This window comes from Phasianus colchicus, chromosome 19 (assembly GCF_987193195.1).
Source record: "Phasianus colchicus chromosome 19, bPhaCol1.hap1.1, whole genome shotgun sequence".
Taxonomy (NCBI): domain Eukaryota; kingdom Metazoa; phylum Chordata; class Aves; order Galliformes; family Phasianidae; genus Phasianus; species Phasianus colchicus.
The window spans coordinates 6,908,089-6,933,964 of NC_143454.1; the positions used below are offsets into that span (position 1 = coordinate 6,908,089).

Sequence of the window (25,876 nt, forward strand, 5' to 3'; positions counted from 1 at the left end):
TATATCCTAGACATTACTGGTTCCATCTGATTGCATTTTATGTTTGCAAATAGAATAATCTAATGACCTAATTTCTGAAGGAAGCCTGTTACTTATTAACCGTGATGTAAATCCTACCAGCCTCAGAATAAAGAACATCAGGCTTTTGAATTTCTGCTATTTTTTTTTTAAAGATCCAAATCTCAGGGGCAATTAATCATTTTTTCTGACATGTTGAATTCAGTCATGTGTTAGAGAAACAAAAATTCATATGGGCAGTTTATGATGCAACATTAACTTGTCAGCAAGAAGGACAATTCATGGCTGTCTATGACTAGCAAGTGGCAGGCGTTTGGACAACTGTCCCTCAGTTCTGCAAGCATCAGCAATTTTTTTTGGCAAAGTCTATGTAGGCAGAATATAATATATGCTTTTGCTCATATATTGGGGGGGGGAAGGAAAAAAACAACAAAAAGTATAATCCCCTGCCAGGAGTTTCCACTTATTTTCCGTAACAAGAGCTGGAGGGTCTGTAAAAGCTGGCCTTGTTAGAAGAAATTGTGTTTTTTTCCTTTGGAAAGATGAAATGGAAGAAATTTGGGGTTGTTGGGATGCACGAATCTTCCTAAGCTGTAGGTTATCAGCTGTGTTACGGCTGTGCAGTGAGGAGCTGGGTGAGAAAAGTGATGGTCTGTACCTCAGCCTAGCGCTGCCCTGGGCTGTGATAAGGTGTGGGCAAACAGGAGCAGGGCAGGGAGCTGCAGGAGACGTGATGGCCTTGGGGCACCAGCAGCCCAGCTGTTCTCAGGGCTTTTGAGATAGCATAGGAAAGAGCTGAGAGGGCTTTGAGGGTGGGAAGGGGTGTGCTTTGCTGCTGTTTGTGGTTGGGCAGTCTGATGGGTCCTTGAGAGCGCACAGGAGTGGCTTCGCTTTGATGCGGATGAGAAAACCAGAAGATGAATGCAGGAGGAGGTATTACTTTGGAAAAGCAAACAGATTAAACAAAATCTCAATGGCACCACTGCGGGCAGATACGTAGTGAGGTGAGGCTGTGTGCCAAGTCTGAGGACGGGCTGCAGGAACCAGGCTGTGAGCACAAGGATCTCAACTGGGATTTCAGCAGGGTGAGAGAATGCAAGGGGCCCCACTTCTCAGGGCAGGGAGCACTGCTCTGCTTAGGTCTAATATGGGAGCAAGGCAGCAAGCTGTGGCTGTGGGCAGGCTGCTGGCTCACAGCACAACTGGAGGTTTGATGGGGAGGCTTCCCAGGGGGCAAGAGAGGGGGAGAAATGGAGAATGGTAGGGCTGGGTGGGGAGCTGTGTGTGTGCTGCAGGACGTAGGTGGGAGAGTGATGGTAGTGAAGTAACCCAAAATGGCTCGATGTGTTCCACAAGGGAAGAAGATGCTAAGGATTAAATGCTGGTGGAGGTGGTTGTGAACTGGCCTTCTGTTCATCAGAGGTTTGGGCTGAGCCTCATTGCAGGAGAGGGATTAGCAACTAGGGGAAAGTGTGGGAGTGCTGCTGGCTTGTGTCCAGGTGTGTGCAGACCAGGCTGAAAACATCCAACCGTGTCGGGCTGCCTGCATCCATCACTTGGCACTGAGGATAAAGTTCTGCAGGAGCCCATGGATGGTGGGCACCAAAGCACAGCTGGAAAAGAAAGTATAAACGTAAAGGCAATGGGGAGATGTCATGGTACTGTTGTGGCTCTGTGGTGTTTCTCCAGCACTCCAGAGGAGCCGTGTGCCCTGTGCTGTAGCAAGCTGAGCACTGTGGGGCTGCTTCCACATGAATGGCTGCGGTTTGGATGGGATCTGTGGGTTGTGTGTATGTCATGTCCTGGCTGCCCCTCCCTGACCACAGATCACACCCTTCTCCCAGCGAGGAGATGCTGTTCTCATTGCTGTAGCTGGGAGCAGAGAGATTGAGACTGCTTAGGTTTAAACTGGGTAGAAGAGGCTTCCAGAGCAGCAGCCTTTGATGGGAAGCATAACTCATGTAGCGTTTGGAGATGGAACATATGGCCACCAGTATCTCTGCATACCTCCCAGATCACAGTGATTTTTGTCATTTGTCTCACTCGGTCGCCATTGTTTGTTAAAGACTGACATGCAAAGGGTGTAAATGCAAAGGAAACATTGGGAATATAATCCCAGTTAACTGGGAGCTGCCCTGTGCTTTTGCTACTCCACTTAATGCTCTACAGGTATCAACGAGGGAGTGGGCTCACTCTGGAGGTATTTAGATAACTGCCTGGCATAAAATACCCTGAAGCACTCAGAACAGTGCCTCGTTCGAGCATCAGTTTGTTCCTGACTCCTTTCAAGGGCTCCTGAGGATGAGTGAGGCTACAGAACTGTAAGGCTAACCCTGTACTTAGCTTTGAAAAGTGGAGGGGAAAATAGGCACTGCAGCTTACCTGTTTTCTGGACTAGAGGAATGGCTTGTGCCTGCCCAGAGTTACCCTCTGGATATCAAGGCCTTCTCAGAAACACACCCCATTAAAACAAGCAGGTTTGATTCAGGAATATGGGAAGAGAAGCAGTGACTGACTTTGTAGATAAGGTTTCTAATGTTTTGTAACGTGGTGATCTTGTGAGTGAGCTACAAAAAACGTGTGGTTGCAATGTGGCATGGTATGCATAAAGTAGTTCATTTTTCCGAGTTATTTTCTGGAGAATATCACCACACTGGAGGTCCTTCAAACCTCCCATACGAGAGGTTTGTAATCATGTTCCAAGGTGGTTTAAAAAAAAAAAAAAGTTTGAAGTTTTGTCCTGGTTTTAGAACTGTTTCATATCTTCATTATTGAACTGAACAATAGAGTAGGACATAGAAACATTGCAAGTAACAGAAGAGTGGAAGGGTTTCAAGAATGCTGGAAGATGGTTTTCAGCTTGATCTTGAAATAATCCCTCCTAAATGAAAACCAAATCCTGAGTGATTCCCTAAAAACATGGACGAGTGCATGTGTGTGTATATATGTATATCTGGGAGCAGTCCATTGAGGGATTGCAGCAGGGAATACTTTCTGGGCTCTGATTTTGCAGAAAATAATCCAACATTGCTATGAATCACAAACTGAGTGTGGGTCAAAGGTATTGTCTTCTGAAAAGAAGGGGCAGGTTAAGCAGGATGCTGAGACACCCACCCACCACAGCACTGTTTTTGTGGAGTCCCCTTCAGCTCCATTGCTTGGGCAAGGCCTCCATAAATGAATGACCCAATCTTGTGCTGGAGGAAAAACAGGGCAAAGTGGGTCAGCCATCAGTTTGTGTTAAGGAGATGAACTAGAGCTGTTGGTTTCTCCAGGAGCTCCCCAGAAATGGCCAAGCAATGGGAGGAGAGGTGAAGGTACCACACTTAAAGCTGAGAAGAATTGCTCAAGGCACCAAGCTGAGCAGGTTTGGAGTTTCCCTGCTTTTGTGCTGTTGCTCGGTAGGAATGCTGGGATGGGAAGATGATGTGACCTGGCAGCCAGGGCTCCTGCTGCTCACCACTGCTGTGACAGTGGTGTCTTCAGCTACTCTTCTCTAACAGACTGCTGGCAGTGCCCAGGATGCAACTCCCTGCACTTGTTGCTTGGGAACTTCTCCAGATCCCTTCAGGTTGTGAGGAAGTGGTGGTTCTTGCTCTTTTCCAAGAGCACAGTTTGAATTTTCAGCCATGCCTGAGCTTCCTTCAGAAGACCAAAGATCCAGGGGTCCTGTGCCTTTACCCACCGCAGCAACTGGGGGGGGCAGACTGGCTGTCACTCAAGAACTGGCTGCAAAATGTAAATGTTTTGTCTTGCTGAGTAAAATGCTTTGTGCAAAAACTAGTGCTGTCTGCATCTGCTGAAATGTCTCTCTGTGATGTCAAACACTAAGCAAACTTCTCAAAGTTCCCATGAAGTCTTGCTTTGCAGAGCTGAGACAAGACAGATAAGTGGAAGGACTTGATAAGTTAACTTAGATGAACTTTCTCAGCCTCTCGTAGCTCTCCAAACAGATGCCAGCTACGTGGAGACAGAGAAGCTTGCTTATTCCTCTATGCCTCTCGTGTCCTGAGCTTTTAATTCCACTGCCTTGATTGCATGGACAGATATGCCCTGGCAGGCTTTCAGCCAAGATAGCAGTGTGCACTCCTGCCTGTGTGTTTAGCATGCCTGCACATCATCCTTCAGCTCCTCCACCACCTGCCTCAAAGTGCATAAGCACACTCTGTCACCTCTGCACTGTGGAGCCTTATTTTTTTACCATCAAAGTCACACTGAAGGGAGGAAGTTTGCACCAGAAAGCTTGTGTTTCTTGTTGCTCCTGGTTTATAGCCAGAAGGCCTCAACAAGCCATCTTGTTGCATGCCAGCCAGCCAACAGAAAGCCTCCTGTCAGCCTACTTGCAGAGTTTATCCAACAAATTCCATAAACTTGCCCATAAAACGCAATTAAACGAGATGCCCAGAAGTACATGGGCTTCTAATGTTTAGCACCACCATGCACTGGTCAGTGCTGAGCACACAGCAGCCCTTGGTTTGGTCTGACAGCCTCCTCCCATCCCCTGTCCTGCCCCAGCCAGAAGCTGCTCCCTATATATACATATATCCAGCTGGCTGATGGATGTGGAGTCGCTGGGGGCATCTAGTTTGTTCTTTCCTGCTTGCAAGTTTTCTGACAGAGACATTCTAGGCTTGGTTAGGAGGACTTCCATCTCAGGGAATTTGCCTTTACTCATTTAAAACCCATTTCTTTCATGATTGCCTTTCCATGATTTCTAGATTCAGAAGTTCAGAATCCATGTCAGAAAGAAATGTGTCCAAAGGTGACAATTGCATCAAGCTCCAACCATTCCTTTGCATGAGTGCCTTCTTGGTGATTGTCATTTCCTCAATTTTTTAATTTCTTGTTTATGGTCAGTGGTGATGGAGCATTCCTTGGCTGAAATGATGAATCCTGCAAAATCCCTTGATCCCCCTGTCTGGCTTCAGACTTGTTTATGGAACGGAGTCTGTGTAGGTATTAGTGGCTGAATTAGCAATGGACAAGCAGAAATGTTTTTGGCTGTACTTGACACAGGTCAAAGAAAGTCACGTCCTGATGGATGGCTCAGAGGATGCTCCAGCTCAGGTTGCTCTGGAGGTGGAGTGGAGTTGAGCAGCCTTGCAGATGAGAGGTAAATTTTGGCTCTGGTGTGTTGGCCAGTTATCTGTACTGACTTGGCTGCAGTGAGCTGACTTCTGTCACCTGACAGGGTGATGCTGGAAGTTTTTCTCCAGTTTTGTACTCTGTGTATGTGAAACCAGTGGGGAAATGAGGTGTTAACTGATGTGCTGATGGTGATCAAAACTGTTTTCCTTTTATTTAAACCAGAGGTGTCAGGGTCTGCAGCCTCCTACATGTCCATCACTGTGATGAGAGCAATTAGGGCCTCTGACTGCAGCAGAGAGGTCTGAAGTGCTCTGCTGTGGGCATACAGATGCTGAGACTATTTCTGTTCTGATGAGACTTGACTAGAACTCTCTGTGGTCATGCTCTTGCCTCACTTATCCCGAATCTTGATGCCATATGTTAAGATCTGAAGTTTGCATTGCTCAAGAGAAAAGCTGAGCTCTTCCATGTAGGTTCTCACTTTATTAAATGTAACGTCAGCCCATAGCAGAGCATTCTCTGGTGTTAAAGCAGCCTGAGACCAAGCCAGAACTCCTTGTGGATGGCAGCAGGCCTGAGCCAAGCCCTAGAAGAGCCCACAGCTGCTTTTCTGTTGAGCAAGCCTGAGATGAGAGATGGTCACTACCCCCCTGTAGACCCTTCCTTCCTCCTCATTTAAAGGAATGTTGTGACTGCTTTATATAGTGGAAAGCTCCAGCACACCTAGCTTTTCCTGTGTATGTGATGCTTCCAACTAATTTCAACCTGGGCTATATTGGGTTCCCAGGTTATAAGCAGGAGAGCTGCACCACCAAAGGTCCCTGCTACTGAGGGCTTTGTTGGCTATAATAGAGGATGCCTACGGTATCCTTCACCTCTCCCACCCCAACCTTCTTCTGCACAGATCCTCTTTTCTTCCCGGTTTGAAAGAGCTGCCTGATGAGTGCTGTGGGGCTCACCTGGTTGTGGGCTCAGGCTCAGTGATATTTTGGGCAGGGGCATGTGAGGGCTGGGTGCTGTTTGCCTGGGAGATGTATTGGGCCAGTGTAGCGTTGCAAGGACCTTGCCATGTTACACAGCAGCTTTGTGGCTGAGTAAAAATAAATGAGTGACTTATCCCACTGCCAAGGACCATCAGTGGGAGGTCAGGGTTTGATATTTCCACACCCAAGAAAGCAGCCCCAAGCTAGAATTACAGTACAAAATACCCATTCAGACCTCTCCAGCCTTCTGTTTTCATTGACTTCCATCCCCTGCTTGTACACACAGAGTCCCTTCCTTTCCAAAAGAAAACAGTATTGCTGATAAGGGACACTTATCTCAGCAAGTCGTTACAGAACAAGTGAGCTTTTGTGTTTGCATGCGATTCCTGCCACAATGTTAACAAACTCCTAGTATGGAAGCTTTATTTTCCACCCTGAAGATGGCCCTTAGGGTGCTATGTGAGGTGCATTATATGTCTCATAAATACTTCCCACAGATGTTTCTTCCTTTCCCCCCCCAAAAAAAGAAAAAAGAGGGGAAAAAAAAATCACAAACTTCTTAATCTTTGAACATTTTATTTGTGGAGTGCTTTTAAACAATGATCTTTGGCTATGCTGCATGTGGGTGTTTGCCCTTCTCATGCTCTCTGCTGAGATGTTAGTGCCCACGATACTTCAATGCTTTCAAAGCATTAGATAGCACTGGAGTTTTCTCTCTCATCACGGTGGGTTCCCATTAGAAACTGAACATTTACCCCAAATGGCAGCTGTTTGAATCTGCTGTGTTATTTCCTATCCCAAATGCTGGGGCAGAGCTTGTGTCATGGGTAGCTATTGTGGTACTCTGATATGGGAGTGCTACGTGTTGAAACCTGTGCTCCTAAGAGACCTTCTGATTAAACTTAAGAGCATCTTCCAACATAATCCCTAACGTTAAGGATGTAATAGAAGAAAGGAGGTTTTCAGGGCTATTTCCAATCACTGTTGTCCTTCTGTAATTCTGTGGGGATCTGGGGAGACAATGTTGTGGCATTACAGTACTTACAGGGAGCTCATAAACTGGAGGGAGAGCAGCTTTTCACATAGACAGAGAGTCAGAGGACAAGGAGGAATGGTTTGAAACTAAAAAGGGGAGGCTTAGGTCAGATATTAGGAGGAAGTATTTCACTCAGAGGGCCCTGAGGCCCTGGCTGTTCTGTCCAGAGCTCTGGGTGCCCCATCCCTGGAGGTGCCCAAGGCCATGGATGGGGATGGGGGCAGCCAGCCCATGGCAGGGATTGGAACTGGATGATCTTGAAGGCCCCTTCCAAACCATGCCATCCTGTGATTCCTGAGGAGGAAGGTTGGGCTGCTTTCCAGCTGCCAAGGAACAAATTTCCTCCTTAGTGTTGTGATGTTAGAAGCATCATTAACAATCCAGAAGTCCTGGGACTGGAAGTGAGCTCCCTGCAGAGCTGAGGGCAGATGACAGCTGTGCACTGTGAGCCTGCAGCCCTCCCCAGGAACTCTTCCCCAGCCTCGTGGTGCAAAGGCAAAGCAAGCTCAAGCCACGTGGTGAGTTGGTTGAAGCACTGGGATAAGAGGGTAAGATAAAGCTCTCCCTGCGTGGTGTCGAAACAGCTACTCTGCATCCCTTCACTGCAGCCAAAATCTGATGCAATTCTAATTCTGATTATGTACGCAAACTAAATTGGAGTGGGCTGCGACTATCCTTGACAAATAAACTAAAAACAAGAACGGGTTGGAAAATGTCCTCCTTCCCAATGGGATTATTTTTTTTGGAGGCATATCTCAAATCCAGAAAATTCCAGTTCCTCTCTATTGCTTTGCACTGTGCTCTTGCTGCTCATCAGCAGGGCATCTCACTTGATCTGAGTGCTCCCCAACGTGTCCCTGCATTGTGGGAGCCCCTCGCAGTGGTGGTGTGAGGGATGCCTTGTGCCTGGGAATGCTGCCTGGTGAGGAGCAGAGAGACCTCAACGAACTGACATCTCTCCTGAGAAGCTGTAATCATGCTTTGGGCTTTGTTCAGAATTTTTTTTGGTGTTTCTTTGGAAGAAGAGGTCACACGACTCATAATGTGAGATCTAATTCTCTACTGGAAAACTTGCATGGATTTTCTTCCCTATTTTGTTTTCCTTTGCTTGCCACCTTTTAATTAAAACAGCCCAGTTTAAAACAAACTGCTCCCTTAAAGTCTTGTTGACATGTTGAAAACATCCCCCATCTTTAAGCCTTCTAAAATGAAGATTTTTTCCACTTCCAGGCACCTGCCCAAATGCACACTACGCTTCAGTAGTTCAATAATTTGGACTGTTCTGATCGAAGGAGAATTTCTGAAGCCATCCATGAGTTGTTCCTGGTCAAAGGAGATGAGAACTCCAGGTGTGGGACATCATATTCTTGGGTCTCATCTTTGGGTTGTGCTGGCTCTAACAAAATGGAAATGGAGGTCTGCAAATGTGCACACCTGGCTGCTCAACCTGCAGACCATTTTACATGGTGGACGTTAAAGTCTGGAAGATTTAACTGCCTTCCTCTCATACTAACTGTTTTATTGTGATATACTTAGAACACTAGTAATTTTAAACATTTAAGTAGCCTTCAGAGAGATTACTTGCATGGCATGGCATGTAGGCTGTAGCTTGCAGAGCTCTTCACGAAGAGTTACGTATCTTTTGGCCTCGTGCTGGAAAAGGGAAATTGAAAGCTTGGTAAATGACAGAGCTGGGACTGCATCCCAGATGGCAGCTCCCACTGTCCGGCTGTCTCTCCCTTATCCATCCTGATGTCTGCACATTGCCCTTTTCTGGCTGTAGTTAATTGCTGCTGTTCAAACTTTGATAACGCGGTGACCCCCCTGAAAGAAGCTGACTTTTAAAGATGGCAATGTTACGAGAGGTCAGATCTCTGTTTTCCTCTGGTATGTTCTCCTTCCTCTGCATCCCAGCTCGGTTCCAACCCGTTTCTCAGCACAGGGAGCTCACCCCGTGGCTGTGGTGGGAGCAGGACTTGGTTTCTGGGGTGGCACACCTGGGGCTCAGTGGTTGGCTTGTGTTGAGAGCTGGGCATCTGCTGCTGAATGCAGGAGAATGGTGTGTGTATGGGGGGAATACGACCTCTGGTACTTTTGAAACAGCTCTTTTACTAATTTTGACTATTGCTGGCAGGAAGAGCCTTAACACCCTTATAGACCCAGTACTGTGTAATGACTCTTTACTGTCATATAATCTAATGGCAAAAATGGACCAAATTCTGTCAGTGGCCCAAAGCCAAAGTACAGAACTCCGGAGCCCTGATCTCCCTGGCTTTATGAGCTTCCCTCTTGCATCTTTTTTTTTTTTTTTTTTTTTAATACATCTCCAATGAATAGAAGTCTTCATCTTTTATAAACTCCAGCAGGACAACACACGTGTGGACTGACTCTACCACAAACTCCTCAGTAACACTCTCCCTGTTTGGGGGAAGTAAATACGCAAATTTCAAAAGTCTTTCTGTGTGGAGAATCTGTTTGGATTTGAACAGGAAGTGGGGAGCAGGCATATAGGTAGCAATATTAATGAAGTTTTTTATAAAGGCTTCATTCAGGGCTTTCAAAGAAAATATGACTCTTATGGGACGCACGGTTTGTCTGCCAAGTCCAAGAATCTGGTTGGAATTTAAAATATATATATTTAAAGGTCTCTGAGAAGTAGATTAGGAGACAGAGCAGCCTGGGAAGGGCACATGGGAAATTAGTGCTAGAAGAGAAGATGGGTTTTGGGGGATCGAGCTCTGCAGCAGGGTGCACAGCCACCAGACAAGAAATCTCTTTATTGGACTCAGAGTGGTTGGAAGGGGGAATGGCTGGTGCAAATCCCAGTGCCATTTCCAGCTGTTGTGCCATGCCAAAGTGATGGAGGACATCCAAAAGTCCTCCGTCAGGTGATGGATGTGTGCTTTTGCAAGACCTCGAGTTCAGACTCCTTTGTCTCATGTGGGAGATGGCCGTGTTGGCTCGCTTGCTGTCTGAAAGATGCAGCTAAATAGTATTGGCTTATAGACTTTGTTTCACTGAGGGTCCCAAGGCTGATTGTTGTGGGATTGGAAGCAAAGTGTGCCCCAGTCAGGTGAGCTGCTCAGAATAGCACAGTGATGGAAGGAGACGTCCAGGCAGGATGCAACCAGAGGCAGCAGCTTGGCAATTCCTCAAGGCCTTTTGTGTCCCTAAAGCCCCCTGACGTACCTACATCATTACTCTGGAATCAATCTAAGCAGTCCTCTGCTTATTTGAAGAAAAAGAGGCTCCCTGATGAGAGCAGAGAGGTGACCTGAACTGGGAGATTTGTGTTAGTGTTCTCTGAGGGCTGCAGCTCAAGAAGCCTTTGCTTTTCCTGGGGACAGTAGTTGGTTTCCTAATCCATGCTGGATGGTGACCAGAGCCCATAGCTCTCCCATTCCCTGTGTCTCCATGCAGGCAGCAGTTCACCTGTGCTCAGCTGCCATACAGACATACTGCTGGTGCCCCTCCTGCACTGTGTGCTTGTGGCTTTCCCTGAGCCCCTCAATAAGCCAGGGTTTGAGGTCTGTCTGCTGCTTGTGTCACATGGAAGGTGCTGCATTTGTTCACTGTTTTGGGTCAGATTGTGTTAGCTTGGAGAAGAACCCCCCCAGAGCCCTGCCAGGTGAGGTACAAGCGCAGTGTTTGTGATGGTTCTGTTCTCACGTGGCAGTGAGCCCCTCTGTGCCACGCTCCACGCTTTGCACTCGTGGTGCAGGCAGGGTGATGTGGCTCCAAGCAAAGTCAGATGGCAGGAGCACAACTTTCATTGTTTAGGAAAATCAGCAATGCTAATTTGGAGTGAAGGCAGTTTCTGTTGTGTGGGTCAAAGACCCTGAGAGCGTAGGAGGGTGGAGTACAGCTCTGCTGAGCCTTGTGCTCCCATCCCTAGCAAAAGCATCACCCGGGAAGAGGGTAATGACCCTCATATAGCCATAACTTTTTCCCTATATGTGTGGGTTTTTTTTTCCACTGGCTTCAGTCTATGGGCTTCTACAGCCAGTGATGGTGCCTTTTGGATTTAACACTAGGTTTTTCCAATTGTCTCATAGCACAACCTTTTGCTGCTCAGATACTCTTGGGCTGTTTTCACCTCACCAGAGCTATGCCTGCTCTGCAGATCTGTATTGATGTGATCAAGCTTGTTAGCCTGACCGCTGGATGCGATGCTTTGTGTCCATCAATAGCTGCTTGCTACCCTAGGATGAGTCCCACAAACATTGGCTGCATTGAGCTCTCAGTGCTTCTTTCACATGCTATCTCTATTCTACATTTGCTGCTGCACTTTCACCTTTGCTGGGTCATGTCCAGGTGTCACTCTTCAATGCATTGCCTTTGTTGAGCTGTTACTGATAATCCTCTTTTCTTCTACAAGCCTCACAGTCTCACTGTTAGCAGAACAAAGCTCTGTTTCCACTACAGAGGGATTTAAAAAAAAAAAATTCTGGCTCTATTTAAGATGCTGACAAAACATCGGGGCTTCAGGGTGATTTCTGGGCCATATTTCCATAGGATCACAAGGCCATGTTTCAATAGCAGCAGGAATAACTACCTACAGAACGGGATCTGACTGACTCCAAGTTATTGTCTGGCTTTGACAATAGGAAGCTCCTCACTTCTGGGTTTGGTAAGGAGGCATCAAACAGCCCAACCCAAAGCACATCCTGAGTTGGGATCTCCTGACTTTCTGTTCCATATGCTTCAGATCAATGCAAGAGCAAATATCAGTGTTTACAGCACCAAAATAACCCGATGATGATGATGATTTGCTTCAGCACTGAATGAATGGAAAGGATTTCCAAGGAAATATATATGGCTTGGATAATAAAATTAGTGAGCAGGCAGCTTTCGGGAGAGAACCCGCAGGGAGAGGTGAGGATTTTTATTTCAAAGGATAAAGTGAACTTTGTGAGAAAGTCCACCCTGTTGGAGGAGGGTTGGTTTGTTGTTTTTTTTTTTTTTTTGGTGACTCCAGTGGCTGAAACACCCAGAACTGGGTGGGTGTGTTGGCACGCTGGACAAACAGCAGCAGCAAACATGTGACTCCCTCTGTGTATAAACTGATGGTGATTCATCCAGGTTTTTACTTGCATGGCAAGGCCACCAAGCCAGCTGAAATACATTTGAGGTGAGGACCATGGAATAAAAGGATCAGCTCAGGACAGCAGAGCAGTGTCCAGATGCCAACGCCCTGTGGTGGTACCACGGCTCAGGGCTCGTCCATCCAGCAGCCAGGCAGCAAGGAAAGAACGGGCAACTGCTGGCTGCCTTGGCAGGGATGGGACGAAAACAAGCACTGAACTTGTCCACCCTTTTGGATTTTTGTCATTTTCTTTGGTCTACGTTATGTTCAGTTTCCACGGGCTTAAAAACTGGAAGCAACTTGGGGCCCTTTTCTCCCCCGCATCCCCAAACCCAACTATTTCTGTTATTTGGCCAGGGAGAAAGGAAGAGATTTCAGTAGGAAATGGTTATTTTAAGACAATCTGGAAAAGGCAGTGGCTTTTAGCCAAATGAACAGCATAATGCCACTAAAATGTTGCTGTTCGTGTAATGCTTCCAGCGACTAACCCAATAATAAAGGGCAGCGAGTTGGTGGAGCTGCTGGGTCTGAGTGTGACTGTGCTCCCTCTCAGCTGCTTCACCTCTTCCTCTTACAGCACAGGATGCTGGAGCAGAGCTGCTGTTTCTCTTCTGGCTGTAATTCTAGCCAGAAAAAGGCAAGTGGATACATATTTGTAGGGGTAACTTAAGGCTTCCGACCTGCTGAAAAAGAGCAGCTTTCCTCTTGAAAACGGAGCAGAGCTGCAACGGCGGCTGAAAAGTCATTCCTGATCTCTTGGAAATGCTGTTTCCAAAAATTGAGATGTTTGTTTTGGTGCAGGGTGGTTTTGGTGCGATTTTTGTGTGTAACTAAATGAGATTTCAGCTCCAGTTCTTTTTTTTTTTTTTTTTTTTTCTTTTTAAATATATATAGAAATGAAGAAGGTGTTTATTGCTGAAGGAAATGCAGTGGGAAGAGCCCCATTTTTTTTGGCTTTCTGTCTGGTTTCCACAACAGTGAGGGACTGTGAAAACACAAACAAATCTTTATTTCTGAGCTAATTGCTCGAAGCCAGGAGCTTGCAACAAGCTGAGAGTGACTTGATGCAAAATGCAGCTCTGTCACCCCGTTTTCACACTCATTTCTCAATGCACTTCTGTTCCTCCTTTCACGTTAGCCCTTCCCCATTGCACTGTCCAGGCTATTGAAACCTGTAAGCTCATCCAAAAACTACTCAAAGGCACAAAGCTTTCTTTTGACTTAATGAACTCTAAGTACGTAAGGCCTAAACTAACACGGCCCTGCTCCCAGCCCATCTGTGGAAACAAGTTCAGATACCAACTCAAACGCTGGTTTGGAAGCACTTTTGACCGTTTTCAGAATATTCTGAGATCCTCTGAATTTTGGGTTGGGTTTTTTTGTTTGTTTGGTTGGTTGGGTTTTTTTTTGCTACAAAAAAAAAAAAGAAAAAAGTCTTGAACAATAGAGGAAGACGATGGTTGGTTTGATTTGTTTTGGGAATGTACCTTTTGCTGGGGTTCTCACAAGGCATGCAGATGGCACTGCTGATGCCTCTGTGTGCTCAGAACTGGATGCCAACCACCTCCCCAGCACCCCGCTGCTTCATTTAACTGGTTGCACTGGGGGGGGAGGGAAAGGGGTTTTTATTTTTCCTCCTTGTGAAAACACTGTGTGACACATTTGGCCTCGCTGTTCTGTTTTGTGTCTGAAGCCTTGTCCTGACGTTTCCGACAAATAGGACATCACGAATGCAGGCTTCTCCCAGGGAGGGAACACTTCTGATGTTCCCTCAGCAGCCAAAACGTGCCTGGCTCCTGTGCTAGAACAAGGCTCTTCCTTCCCAGCCTCACACAGCAGGAGGAAGAGGTGTAACTGGGTTTAAATGCACGCTAGATTGCATGCATTGAGGAGATATCACCGCCGGCTTAACAGCAGGGTGAGACCCTCATGACTTCAGGTACATGGGAATGGTGAGGGCAGATGAAATGGTGAGCACAGGTGAAGATTTGGTGTGGCTATCTGGAAAATTCCCGTCTTAAATGTGTGGCACAGAAGAGGAGGGCAGTCTTTAATATGGGATGTTATTATGGGACAGACCGAGTCATTCAGACACCATAAGGGGTAACAAAGAACCTCCTGAGATTCTGTTCCCTCAGTTCTTCCCAATCCAAATCATCTACAACAACAGGACTGGAAGTACCAAATGGGACTTTGAGTTTGAAATTTGGGTTTGAGTTTTTGGTTTGAAAGAGAGCTGTTCTTTTTCCCCTTCTGGCTAACACAGATGATCCCATTGGCTTCAGCAATTCAAGACTGGGAATGGCTTTGTTTCAGAATAACGCTCCTAAGTGATGCTCTAGGAAGCTTTTATTTGCTTCTGCTCTATTAGTTTAATGCATTAATTTGGCACATAGGAGGTAGAGCCCATAATATCCTGCTCCTGAGGAATGAGTGCTGGGTAACACTGTGAGCCACTGTTCCAAGCGTGGGCTTATTTACTTTAATTAGAAAGTGCACTTGTTGAGTCGTCAATTAATTAGGTAAAGCAGCACCTACTGAGAGCAGCTGAAAGAGCTACTGTATGAGGAAGGAGGGAGGGGGAGAAGTGAAGGATGAAAAGGGAAAGATAATACCAGTGCTGGAAAGCAAATGGTGGTGGAGGTGCCAGGAGGAGATCACAGGTACTGCTCTGTTAGAGCCTAAATTGTGGTCACTGTTCCTAAATTGCCTTCAGGTCCAGTTGCTGCTGCGGATTCTGTGGGATTACCTGGGGTCAGACTGCAGGCTGTTCTCAAGCAGATCATTGAGTTGAAGGGGGGTTTGTGCTGTCCTGTCCCACGCCCTGCCCGACCTGTGGTCAATTGGCAGCTGGGAGCACCTTGGCTTACGGTCTTTTGTCCAGCAAAAAATACTGCAGAATAAAATGCAGCCACTTGTTTGATGGACCAAGCAGTTCATTGCTTCTTAAAAGACATCTCAACGTCCTTTGCTGTTTTGTTTCCCTTTCTCTTCTTTTGCTTTTTTTTTATTTTCTGAGTGAGCATCTCCAAAATTTCAAAGCAAACAAGTTAGTCCATTTTGAAAGAAAATTTTCATGTTCTTATTCCAGAAACAAGCTATTAATCCCAGATGTTGAAAAAGTTGTGAGTGCGTTTCCCAAAAATAAGGAGACGGATGAAGCATCATGTGTAGTCCTTTCCTTCTGGATCCTGTGTGCGTAGGATTCGTGTCCCGTGCCTACATGGAGCAGAGGTTGGGGGTTTGTAAGCAGAGCTTGAATTCATTGTGCCAGTTTCCAAAAGCTGAGGTTTTAAGCAACGTGCCGAGCGTCATGAGACTTGTGATAAAATCAGGCAGGGTTGCCAATTTTAAACTTAAACCCATCTCCCCATCAAGAAGTTCACTTGAACTTCAGCCCAGAAGCAGTGGAAGAATGCAATGAAGCTGGGCTGAGTTTTTTGGGCCTGACCCTTTGCCTGGCAGCCCCGCGTTTGCCGTAGAAGTCTGTGGTTGTTTTAAATACCGTGGCTAATCAAAAACCCATTTACTGGGTGGTTGCAATGCTCTCCAAAAGGCTTCGTGTTGACAGATCGATGCTTCGGTGCTGCAGACAGATAATAGGTTTTCTGTGATCTTCTGTGCCTATGAGGTCTTTTTCTGCCTTGCCCAGCATGTATACTCAGGGATATTTCGGAGGCTCCTGATGAAATGTTATGCTCCAGTGATGTCTACGTAGCAATTTCCAGGGAATGGTAATAACATACTGAACCAGTCTTCTCGGGGGTTGAGGGAACCTCTCCTCAACATTTCTGAGGTTCGCTGTCATTCCTTGGCTTTTCCATGCAGGAGCACAAGCGTGGTTCCTCCACGGATCAAGGCAGCGCTCCTGGTGGGCAGCAGGAACACTGTGAGCTTTTGTAAGCCTCTTCCCAAGCCTTTGGAATATTCCTAACAACGACATTTGTGTAATGGCACAGCATTAGGTCACGGCAACCCTTGGAGCCTGAGTCTGCTTAGCATTCACGTCACTCGTGTTCCGCTCTGAGCTTGGTGCAAAGGAGAAGCTCTTGGAAAATGAACTGGAGAAATGGTTGCTATGAAAACATGAGCACTTGGGGGGGGGAGGGGATGGGATGTGTTAAAAATCCAAGCTTGATAGAAACTTTTGGAGACGTGCTCGCTGTCCCTGAGCACAGGAGAGACCCAGCGCCCTCCTCCTGCTGCTGTTCGTTGGTTTCTCTCTTGGTCTTGTGAGTGTTGGAGCAAAATCTGAACGCTCAGATCTGAGCAGCCCCTGCTGTCTGCCTGCCCCATGCTCAGCACAGCTGCTTCAGCTCTCTCTGCTTTTTGTGCCATTGGTGCTTCAGCCCCTAAAATGCTGTGATCCCCTTCATCGAATCTGTTCCATCAGTGCGTCCTGAAGACTTTATTTTTCTTTTTTCTTTTTTTTTTTTTACCCCAAAGTGCAAATTAGCTTTAAGTAATAACTGTGACTTTAAAAATAAATAACGCATGTATCGCTTTGTAAATCATCCTGGAAGGGTTTGTAGGACAGAGATGACTTCTGAACCACAATGACTGAGGTTTCCGAGGAAGCATAAGGATTCAAATCCAAACCTTTCATTAATCTTAATGAGGAACAGAAGATTTGGGTGCACATCTCCAGAAGTGCTTTATAATGCTGTTAACTGTTAATCTGTGAACAAACCCTCCCCCTCTTTGATGCTGCAGTCTCCCGAGATGATGCTCAGCAAGAATGGTGAAATGGTGACCCTATGATGTGGACCTCAGAGTGGGTTTGGTGCCCCAAAAAACTGGGAGAGAGATGCAAGCAAGCCTGATTTTAGCCCAGCAGCATTGCTGGGCTTCAGGCATCAGCTTTGCCTCTGCAACAGCCCCTAAACTGAGGCCAAAGCAACAGGGAAATGATCCTCCTGCAAATGCAGGACTGGAGCCTTGTGTGTAACTGATGGAAATCTTCATACAGACGTTTCTTCTTAGCTGCAGGTCCACCTGCACTGCAAAACAATGTGGAAGATGTGTATGTTTGGAACTGAGCAAAGACATCTTTGTGATGTACATAACGTACATGCTAAGAGTTGTTCACATCAGGTCAACCACAGTTGTTGAATTTTGCCCAATTCAGTTCAGCTGGAGAAGGAATAATTGAAGCAAACCTGTATTTACACATGGAAATGTTGCTGTCTCCATTTCAAAATTCATGTGTTGGTTTTTTTTCTGAACTTTGAAAGTGATCAGAAAGTTCTGGCACTATGAAAGCGTGGAATCACAGAATGGTTTGGGTTGGAAGGGACCATTGGAGCTCACCTACCCCAAGTACCTGCACTGCCTATGAGAACAGTACAACTGTGCCATGGGCTCATGGCACTCATAAAGCTTTTCCTGTGGTATTTCCACGTCTGTAAAGGAGTTGTGGTTTTTCAGCTTTGCATAGATTTGATGCAACTAAGATAGATTTGCTTCAGTAAATGGAGGCAAACATCCTACGTGATGGTGCTGCTCATTAACATGGTCTTGAAACTAGTTTCCCAAAGCATCTTATTACACTTTGGTACCAAAGCAATGAAACCTGGTGAGGTTCTGTTGAGTCCTATAGCAGCTAAAGCCATGTATGTGCACAGTGACTTTGGTGGTGGGAGGCACAGAACAGTGCTTTAAACTCTGTGTTCAGTTAATCTTTGCAAGGTATTCCTATAATGATCCTAATATTTCCAGCAATCATCAGTAGCACAGCCTGTCTGGTTGGTCCTGAAGGAATTATAAAAGCAGTCTAACATTTCCTAACCCTGTTTCTCTCATTTGTATGTACTGAGGGATTCAAATAGCAGTGGAATTCCTTATTTATTTTATGGGTGGTTTTATAATTTTGGTGTATTTTCCCAAGCTGTCACCATTAAAAGAGTTGCCTTCATTGAAGGACCAAAAAGAGACAACTTGACTCATGCAATTGGTCACAGCTAAATTCAGCTTGGACTACAGATCTCACATTTTGAATTTGCACACTGTGCAGGGTTCTGAGAGACAAAATACCCATTTATGCTTCCTGAGATGAAGATGAAGCTATGGATTAGAGGGAGCAAAAGTTCTGTCTTATTCTTTCTGCTTATTTTCGAAGACCAGCAGCAATATCTGAAGATGTGCTGTTCTAAAGACTTTTTGATCAAAAGCTAGAAAATTAAGCCCATTTAAGTCTTGATTGATGCATAGAACTGAAGTATCTGGAGTGTTCACACACAGCAGAAATATCAGAACAGAACCAAATAGCCCCAGACAATGAGCTGCCAAGTAGTAGCAAAGGAAAACTTCATCTCTAATTGTGCCCAAATGCCAGAGGCCTTGAAAGATGCTGCTGTGAAGATAAGCATCCTGCACAGCCTTGATGTTGTCCTACAAGATGCTGATGGTGGGCATGGCTTGCTTCCATCCTGACACATTGTGTAAATCGTGCTGGATGCTGGACTTTCCTTCTGGAGAGAGAGCCAATGGGTGACCATAAAGTAGATGGAGAGTTTAGGAAGAAATGCTGAGATATGGGACAGCTACCTACAGGAGGGTGTGTGCTACGCTCTTGCTTTGGTCTGAGAGACGTCTGACAGCATCAGAGACCTCAGGAGCAGGTTTGTTCCTGGGAACATACAATCACAGAATGGCCTGGGTTGAAAAGGACCACAGTGCTCATCCAGTTCCAACCCCCTGCTGTGTGCAGGGTCACCAACCAGCAGACCAGGCTGCCCAGAGCCACATCCAGCCTGGCCTTGAATGCCTGCAGGGATGGGGCATCCACAACCTGTTGCAGTGCATCACCACCCTCTGAGTTGCTTCCATGTTGGTTGCTTCCCTCAGGTGCAGTTGTCTGTGGGAGGTTGAGCAAAACACCCATTGGTCGCAGCAAACCTCTGTTGATCCACAGCCTCAGTGTGTTCTGGGGGATGCTATGGATGCTGGTCCTCCAAACCGTGCTGCAAAGCAACAGGTGCTCAGGCTTGGCTTCCCCGGAACTTGAGATTTGCTTTCCATTATCTGTATCAGTGGTGATGTGCCATTTTAGACTCCAGCAGTGGTGCTTAATTACTCACCAAGTCACCAGGGGGCACCCATGGCTAAAGCTTTAATTGTCCACAAGGAGCTGCCAGCCTTCGTGTCCATAGGATCTCCTCTCACCCCCCAGGACTGTCTGCTCCCTTTGGGGCTGACTGCTGCTGGAGGGGAGGCAGGAGGCTCTGAAGTCAGGTCTTGGCAAGGTGAGAAGAGTTCCAGCTCCCTTGTGGAGGGAACAGGGGAGAAATCCCAAAGCACCTCCCTTTGTCTAGGGATTTAACTGAAGTCTGCTAAACTCATGAAATAATAAGCTAGGGCCATTACAACAATCTCTTTAGGCATTTTGGTTCCATTTTTTCCCTCCAGCCAATGCTAAAACCTGTTTAGTTCATGATAAATTCAGTACTGACTGTTAAGCTAACAAGAGACAGTCATTTATAATTAAAGACAGGTTCATGTTTTTGCTGTTCAAGGATGGAATTAGAGTTCTGGAATAAGAATGAAGCTTTCTAGTGATCTTCTACGTAGGATGTTTATGTAGCAATGTAGAAGATTATGGGGTTTCAGCAGTCATGTAAGGGCTTGAAAATACCCGTAAGTGAGCTTCGTATTGAGTTGTTATTGTCTTAATTTCTGTTTATTTTGAAATTGCTGATTAATTCTCAAAAGTGCCGAACATCTTTCTCCCCCTGTGCCCTTTGGTAGGAAATGTGGTGTTCTGCGTTTCTAAAATGGAAAGTTGAATGGAGATCTTGGCTGCCTTTCCCCACCTTCTCCCCTTTCTGCTCTTTGGACCATACTGATTCCACATCTGTACGAGCATCTCGTTCCAGCGACATGACACGTCCCTCTGCGTCCTTATAACCACAGCTTTACAGCCTCAAAAGATGAATTGCATTGGCAAGCAACGCCGACAGCCCTAGTAGTTCTTTCCTTCCCAGCTCCAAGAATGGAAAGAACCTTCCCCACTTTGATCGGGAAAAGCCTGAGCAAACAGACAAGCTGTAGGCATCCCCAGGGGTCGGGGACAGGAGGCGTGCAGGAGGGTTTGTGTGCTGGGAGCCTCCTCCTGCTGCCAGCCACACATCCACAGGCTGGGCTCACACTTGAGCACAATGAGGTAAATGAGCCTGAAGAAAATGTTATGTGGGGAAGAAATCCTGGCACTTCCCAACGAGAAATTTGCTTGTTGGAGAAGCCAGGTGCCTGGAGATTCCTGGAGCCCATAGCTGTAGCTTTGCTTGCTTGCTGTTCTCACCTGGCACGCAGGAAGGAACCACTGGTTCTGCTGAGCTAATTGCCCTTTTTTAAAAGCAGATCCATCTAATTTCTGCTGAGTGAGCAGAAACTCTCATTAATTTGGAACAGGGAGGGAGGAATGCATAATGAGCAAGGAAGCACGGATGAACTCCATGCTCATCCCCACAGCAAATGAACCTGCAGCAAAGCCAAAAGCCCACCATGGGCTGGGATAAGGTGCAGCCAATGCCTGCAGCTCTGTAGGATGCTTGTTCCCCACAGCACCAGGGTGTCCACCTCCTGAGCCCACACTGCCTTTGATTCTGAATGGTGGAACCAATTCTGTGTTTGCATTTTGGTGCCTGAATTTTTGTTGCTGTGCACAGAGTTTCTATAAAGTGCTGAATAATGGAATGGATACGACTAGATTTCTTCTGGTATGGGGTAGAGGGGGTATGTTTTGCTGTATGCATCCCTGAAGGACACTGATAATCTCTGTTGATGTGTATGGTGTAATAGCAAGTCAAGAAAATCTATCCTAGTTCATAGGATGTACAAAGAAAGATGAATGTAGTCGAAAAAAAGGTTAACATAAAGGTGCAGAAGCGAGGAAGAGGTGTATGTAAAGCAATGCTAATTAGTGCAAGTCCAGAAAGAAGGTGTAAGTTCTATTTGGAGCCTCCAAATCCATGATGAATGTCTCTCACCATCCAGTATGATCTCTGTGCTCCCATAAATCCATGTCAGTGCTTGCTCTGGGATGTGCAAGCCAGGAAGAAACTTGCAAAGCACTGTATTGAGGAAACACCTGGGTTGTGCCTGAATGCACCCCATGTGCAAGGCAGGGAGGTTGGATGTTCTGAGGCAAAGCCCTGATCTGGCTTGAGATGGTGAGGAGATGGTGCAGAACACGCTTTGATTTCCCAGGGCAGAGAGCTGGGATGCAGCAGGGATCCTCCAAAGCCATCCGAGGCATTCAGCAGAGCAGCCATCATCTTCACACCATTGGTCAAACCTGGGGGAGCACCCAGTTCCTCGGAGAACAGTTCCTAAGGAGGGGTGAGGGCAGCCCTCAGCAATAAGCTTGGAGATGGCAGACAGAGCTTGTCACTTCTTTTCCTTTTGGAAAACCAGAAGCCAGATTGCTTTGTGGTATTGGGATGCTGAGTTTCCTGCTGATTGTTGGTGTCACTGGAAATGAGGAATCTCACAGTGTAGGAAAAGGGATAGAAGACTGTGAAAATGATTTGCAGTGTTTTCCAAGCAGTCTTACAGCTGGGTGGAAAGAAATGGATGAGGAATGGGAGAAGATTGGGGAAAGTGTTAGGATATCAAGAATATATTTTTGAACGTAGGAAATGCTTTCCTATGCATAGGAAAATGGCTAGGTTCTTATGGGTGTACATGTGAATGCTTTTGGCAAATGAAGCTGCTGATTCAATGGCTTTTGTTCTGGGGTCACCAAGAAGGTTCCAGAAGTGGAAGCACCTTGAACCAGTCACTTTCCAAACCTCTGGCTTTAACCTGCAGTTTCTTTCTGTGTTTACAAAGTGAGATGAAGAGCTTTGCTTCCATTCTGTAAACGAAACCTGGTTTTTAAGAGCTTTACAAATAATGAGGGACCCAAAAACCTCTTTGTCAAAATGCAGATCTGACTCCGACTTGATGCTTTCTTTTCCTCCTCCTGGCTTTCATCCCAATGTGAAATGGTATTTTAGGTGATGCTCTGCATCTGATTTTTCTTACTCATTTTCCTGGACATTGTAAAAGCTGATGGGTTTGGACAGTGGCATGTTCTCTCCCTTTGGTTTATTTGAAGCCTATCTTGCTCGTATTTCAGCCAAGCTTAGCAGAAACTTTCCTCTTTGGAACAGGATCATGACTGACCTCGGGGGTTTCAGCTGATATTTATTTGAATTTCCCTTGGCTTCTGTGAGCTGGTTCCCAGACACAAGCTGGGTGAAGGATGCTCAAAAGAGAAATCTTTAAAACTTTCCTGATTTTCAAAGAGTCTGTCCTAGAGTATCTGTCTGCATTGGCTTCTCCTTCCCTTGCTCCTTGTGGGTCTGCTCTGAAAAAGGTCTGTGCAGATAGAAAAAAATATATATATATATTTTACAAGAACAAATCTTTCTCTTACAGCTGAGCTGGAGGGATGAATGGTGAATTCTTGCAGAGCAGGTGCTGTAACAGCTTTGGTTGCTGAGCAGCAAGTCCTGAACTGGTTCAGCTCCCTTGATCTTGTCTGTACTGGATGTTGAAAGGCTCATCAAACTCTGTTCTCTGCTCACAACCCCAGGACAGCCTGTTGTGTTCAAGGAAGGTAAAAGCAGCCAGCAGGAATTATCCCCAAACTTCCAAACTTTGTAACTCGAGTCATTATTTTAGGATCTGTTTTGTGCAAGGTGTTCAAGCCAGCAAGAAGAGCAAGGGGTGGGAAAGTGTGCTATAACTCCAGCTGGTTGCTGAATCTAGGGTGATTCTTTCAGTGTCCCAGCATGGAATATCCCAAGGCATTGGGGCGTGGGATGCTGTCTGAGCAATGCTAGCTGAGTTGCTCCTGCTGCCTGTGCTGGTGTCCATAGGGCAATGGTTGGCAGTGCCACCTTGGAGGTGGCCCAGTGTTAAGAGCACGGTGTTATAATGAAGCTGATAGATTTGAGGCTCCTTTCTTTGCCTTCTGGCTTCCGTCTTCTACTGGTTGTCTTAAATATCTAGTTGTTTGGGTTTTTTTTTCTTCTAGAGATACAATTTGCTACCCATGCATTGTTCATTCCTTTTTTTGAATGAGAAAAGGATACTCACCAACCGAGAGCCTTACAAAACCTCCATTATTGCACACTTCTGAGACAGCAGTAGAGAGCTGCTGATCCTCAACCCCGGCTCTGCAGCCTCCGTTCCCCCAGAAACCAAGCTGTGAACACAGTACAGAATCATTAAGATTGAAAGAGACCTCTCAGATTCCCAACCCAACCCACTGACCCCATCCCTCAGTGCCACATCTCCATGGTTCTGGAATATCTCTGGGACGGTGACTTTGCACACATAGGTGATCTCAGTTCTTAGCATCCTTGGCACAAAATTCAAAGCAGATTGGGGTTCTGTCTTCTTCCTTACATTGCTCCTCTGCCCCAACCATGTGCTGCCAGAGAGCCCTGCAGCCTCGCTCAGGCCATGCTGGGAAATCATAGATGCTGGCTGATGCATAGCCTGGCAAAACTGGTTGCTTGTGGTTCGTACAGCCCTTAGTCTGCTGCTTACTTCCAGCAGCGTGCTCTCCCTGCAGAGCATGCCGTGTTATTTACATTTCTGCTCAGTGTTCTTCTCTGGCACAAAGAACAAAAGCATGCTGGTATGGATGGGTGAGAATGCATAGCTTTCTTATTAGAACTGGAACTTCTTCTGCTTGGATTTTTGTATTGGAAATAACATCCAGTGATTAATCTAGTCCTGGCTTTGTTCTTTTTACGACAAAAAGGCTTGGCTTTTGGAGGTCTTCCTGCTTTTTTGAGGGACTTTGCAAGGTTGATTGATCTGTAGTAATAGTAGTGAAGTCACTAGAGTCTCTATAGCGACCAGATGGAGATAAGGAAGTTCTTGCTAGGGGTAGCTGCTGAAGATGTCGGATGCCAAGACTGCAAACTGTGGGCTCCATAGTCAGCTTGGACCTGAACGTCCTCTTTGTTTGGCTGAACAAAAACCAGATAAACAGAACACTGAAGGCAATTAGCTTTGTTTGCTTGCCTTTGTCCCCTCTCTACCAAATCATTGTAAAATTAGGAATAATGCCAGTGAATTCTGTAGCTATTCAGCAGACTAAAGCCGGTGCATAGGAGATGAGATACAAATAAGTATAGCACTTCTGTTTTCAATAACCAGCCCGTTCAGATTCAGCTTTTATCCCCTTTCTCTCCTCCAGACTGAAGGAGGTTTCTATGATCCTTTTGTAATGGAGAGAACCAAGCTCAGCTGCAGCCAGGCACGCAGGGTTGGTGCCATGCATACCCTGGGCAGGTGCAAAACATGGGTGTGAAGCTCCCACCACCAGCTGTTTACTTCCATGGGTTCTAAAGGTTGTGCTGCAATTTTCTTTAAACGTTTTTACATGTCTGCTCCCACTCTGGTCTAAATGAGGGCTTTGTGGTGCAGCCTGTTGTTGTGTGGAAAGGGCAGTGCTGCACAAATGCAGCTACATGACCACAGCGATGGGTTTTCAGGGCCTCTGTGCCACCTGGGCTGCTTTGCTCTGCCTCTCCCAGCCCCCAGAAACATTTCATGGTTTGCTGGGAAAAAGATGGGGACTTCCCATGTTGGTGCACCATGGTGGTTCATTTCTGGTAGCTCAGTGCTTTATCCCCCCAGCTGTTTGTGACAGTATCCTTGCAAGGCTTGCACCTCATCTCCCATCTTATTTGTGCTCCTCCCTGCCTCTCCAAGGCCGTGTTCTTGGTCTGTGGGGCTCTGTTGGCTGCATGCCTGGCCAGTGCCACGTGCTGATGCTCCATCAACACTCAGCAGCCTCTTGCAGCTCCCTGGGAAAAACCAGCTGATGCTTCACTTTCTCTAACCCTTTTAGCATCGCCTTAGACAACCAGCTTTGATGTGACTGCAGCTGTTGGCGGGCGTGAAGTCTGCCCAGAGGGCAGCTCCTTCAGGGTTTGCCAGCACAGCCAGTGAGCAAATGGGCCTGGGGCTGAGCAGTGCCCACATCTGCCCATTCCCAGTATCACAACTGCAAAGCTGAGAGCTGCTTCCATTCCAGACCGCTGTCACCAGCACCCATTGAGAATGGGATGCTCACAGCAAGGATGTGCAGAGCATTGATGGTGCAGAGCACAGCTACAGCTCTCAGCACATAGAGGAGCTCTGCAAGACTTAACTGGGAGAAAGGCATATGAAACAGCTAATGAGCAACGCAGCTCACACCAAAGCCAGCCCAAACATGCCAGGTCAGTGCTGCTGGTGTGCTGGCTCCCTGGTGTTGTGCAGGAGCAAGGCACGTCTTCATGCCTGTGCACTACTGAGCTGTCCTTGGCTGGGGCTGATGTCGGTTTGCTACCTTCACTTGGTGTGGTTATTTCTGGCCAAGAGAAGATGAAGCCTGCAGTGGGTGTTTGCTATGTCAATAACTATAATTAAGCGTTTGTGGTTCTCTTGCAAACTCTGGAAACTATAATTTTCAGCATAGTCCCCTCCTAGCATTGCTATGGGGAGAGGGTGGTCTTTGTAGGACTAAAAAAAAATTAAGTCATAGCTAGAAAATAAACTGCTGATCAGTGCTGTTTATATTAATTCAGTGCTATTTCTCCTTTAAAGAAGAAGGAAAATAGAAAGCTTGCCATTTCTCTCTATCTTCCAAATACTTCAGGGAAAGTTTCGCACAGA

At 46.4% G+C, this 25,876-nt stretch overlaps 1 protein-coding gene across 2 annotated transcripts in view; it reads left to right on the forward strand.

Moving 5' to 3' along the window:
• The first annotated feature begins 994 nt into the window (after positions 1 to 994).
• The window catches only part of COL27A1 (collagen type XXVII alpha 1 chain), a 160,773-nt gene continuing 135,891 nt past the window's right edge, over positions 995 to 25,876 (forward strand). For both annotated transcript variants that reach the window (XM_090121119.1, XM_090121120.1), the window contains exon 1: positions 995 to 1,103. The gene's annotated coding sequence lies outside the window, so the exon portion shown is untranslated. The remainder of the gene's footprint in view (positions 1,104 to 25,876) is intronic.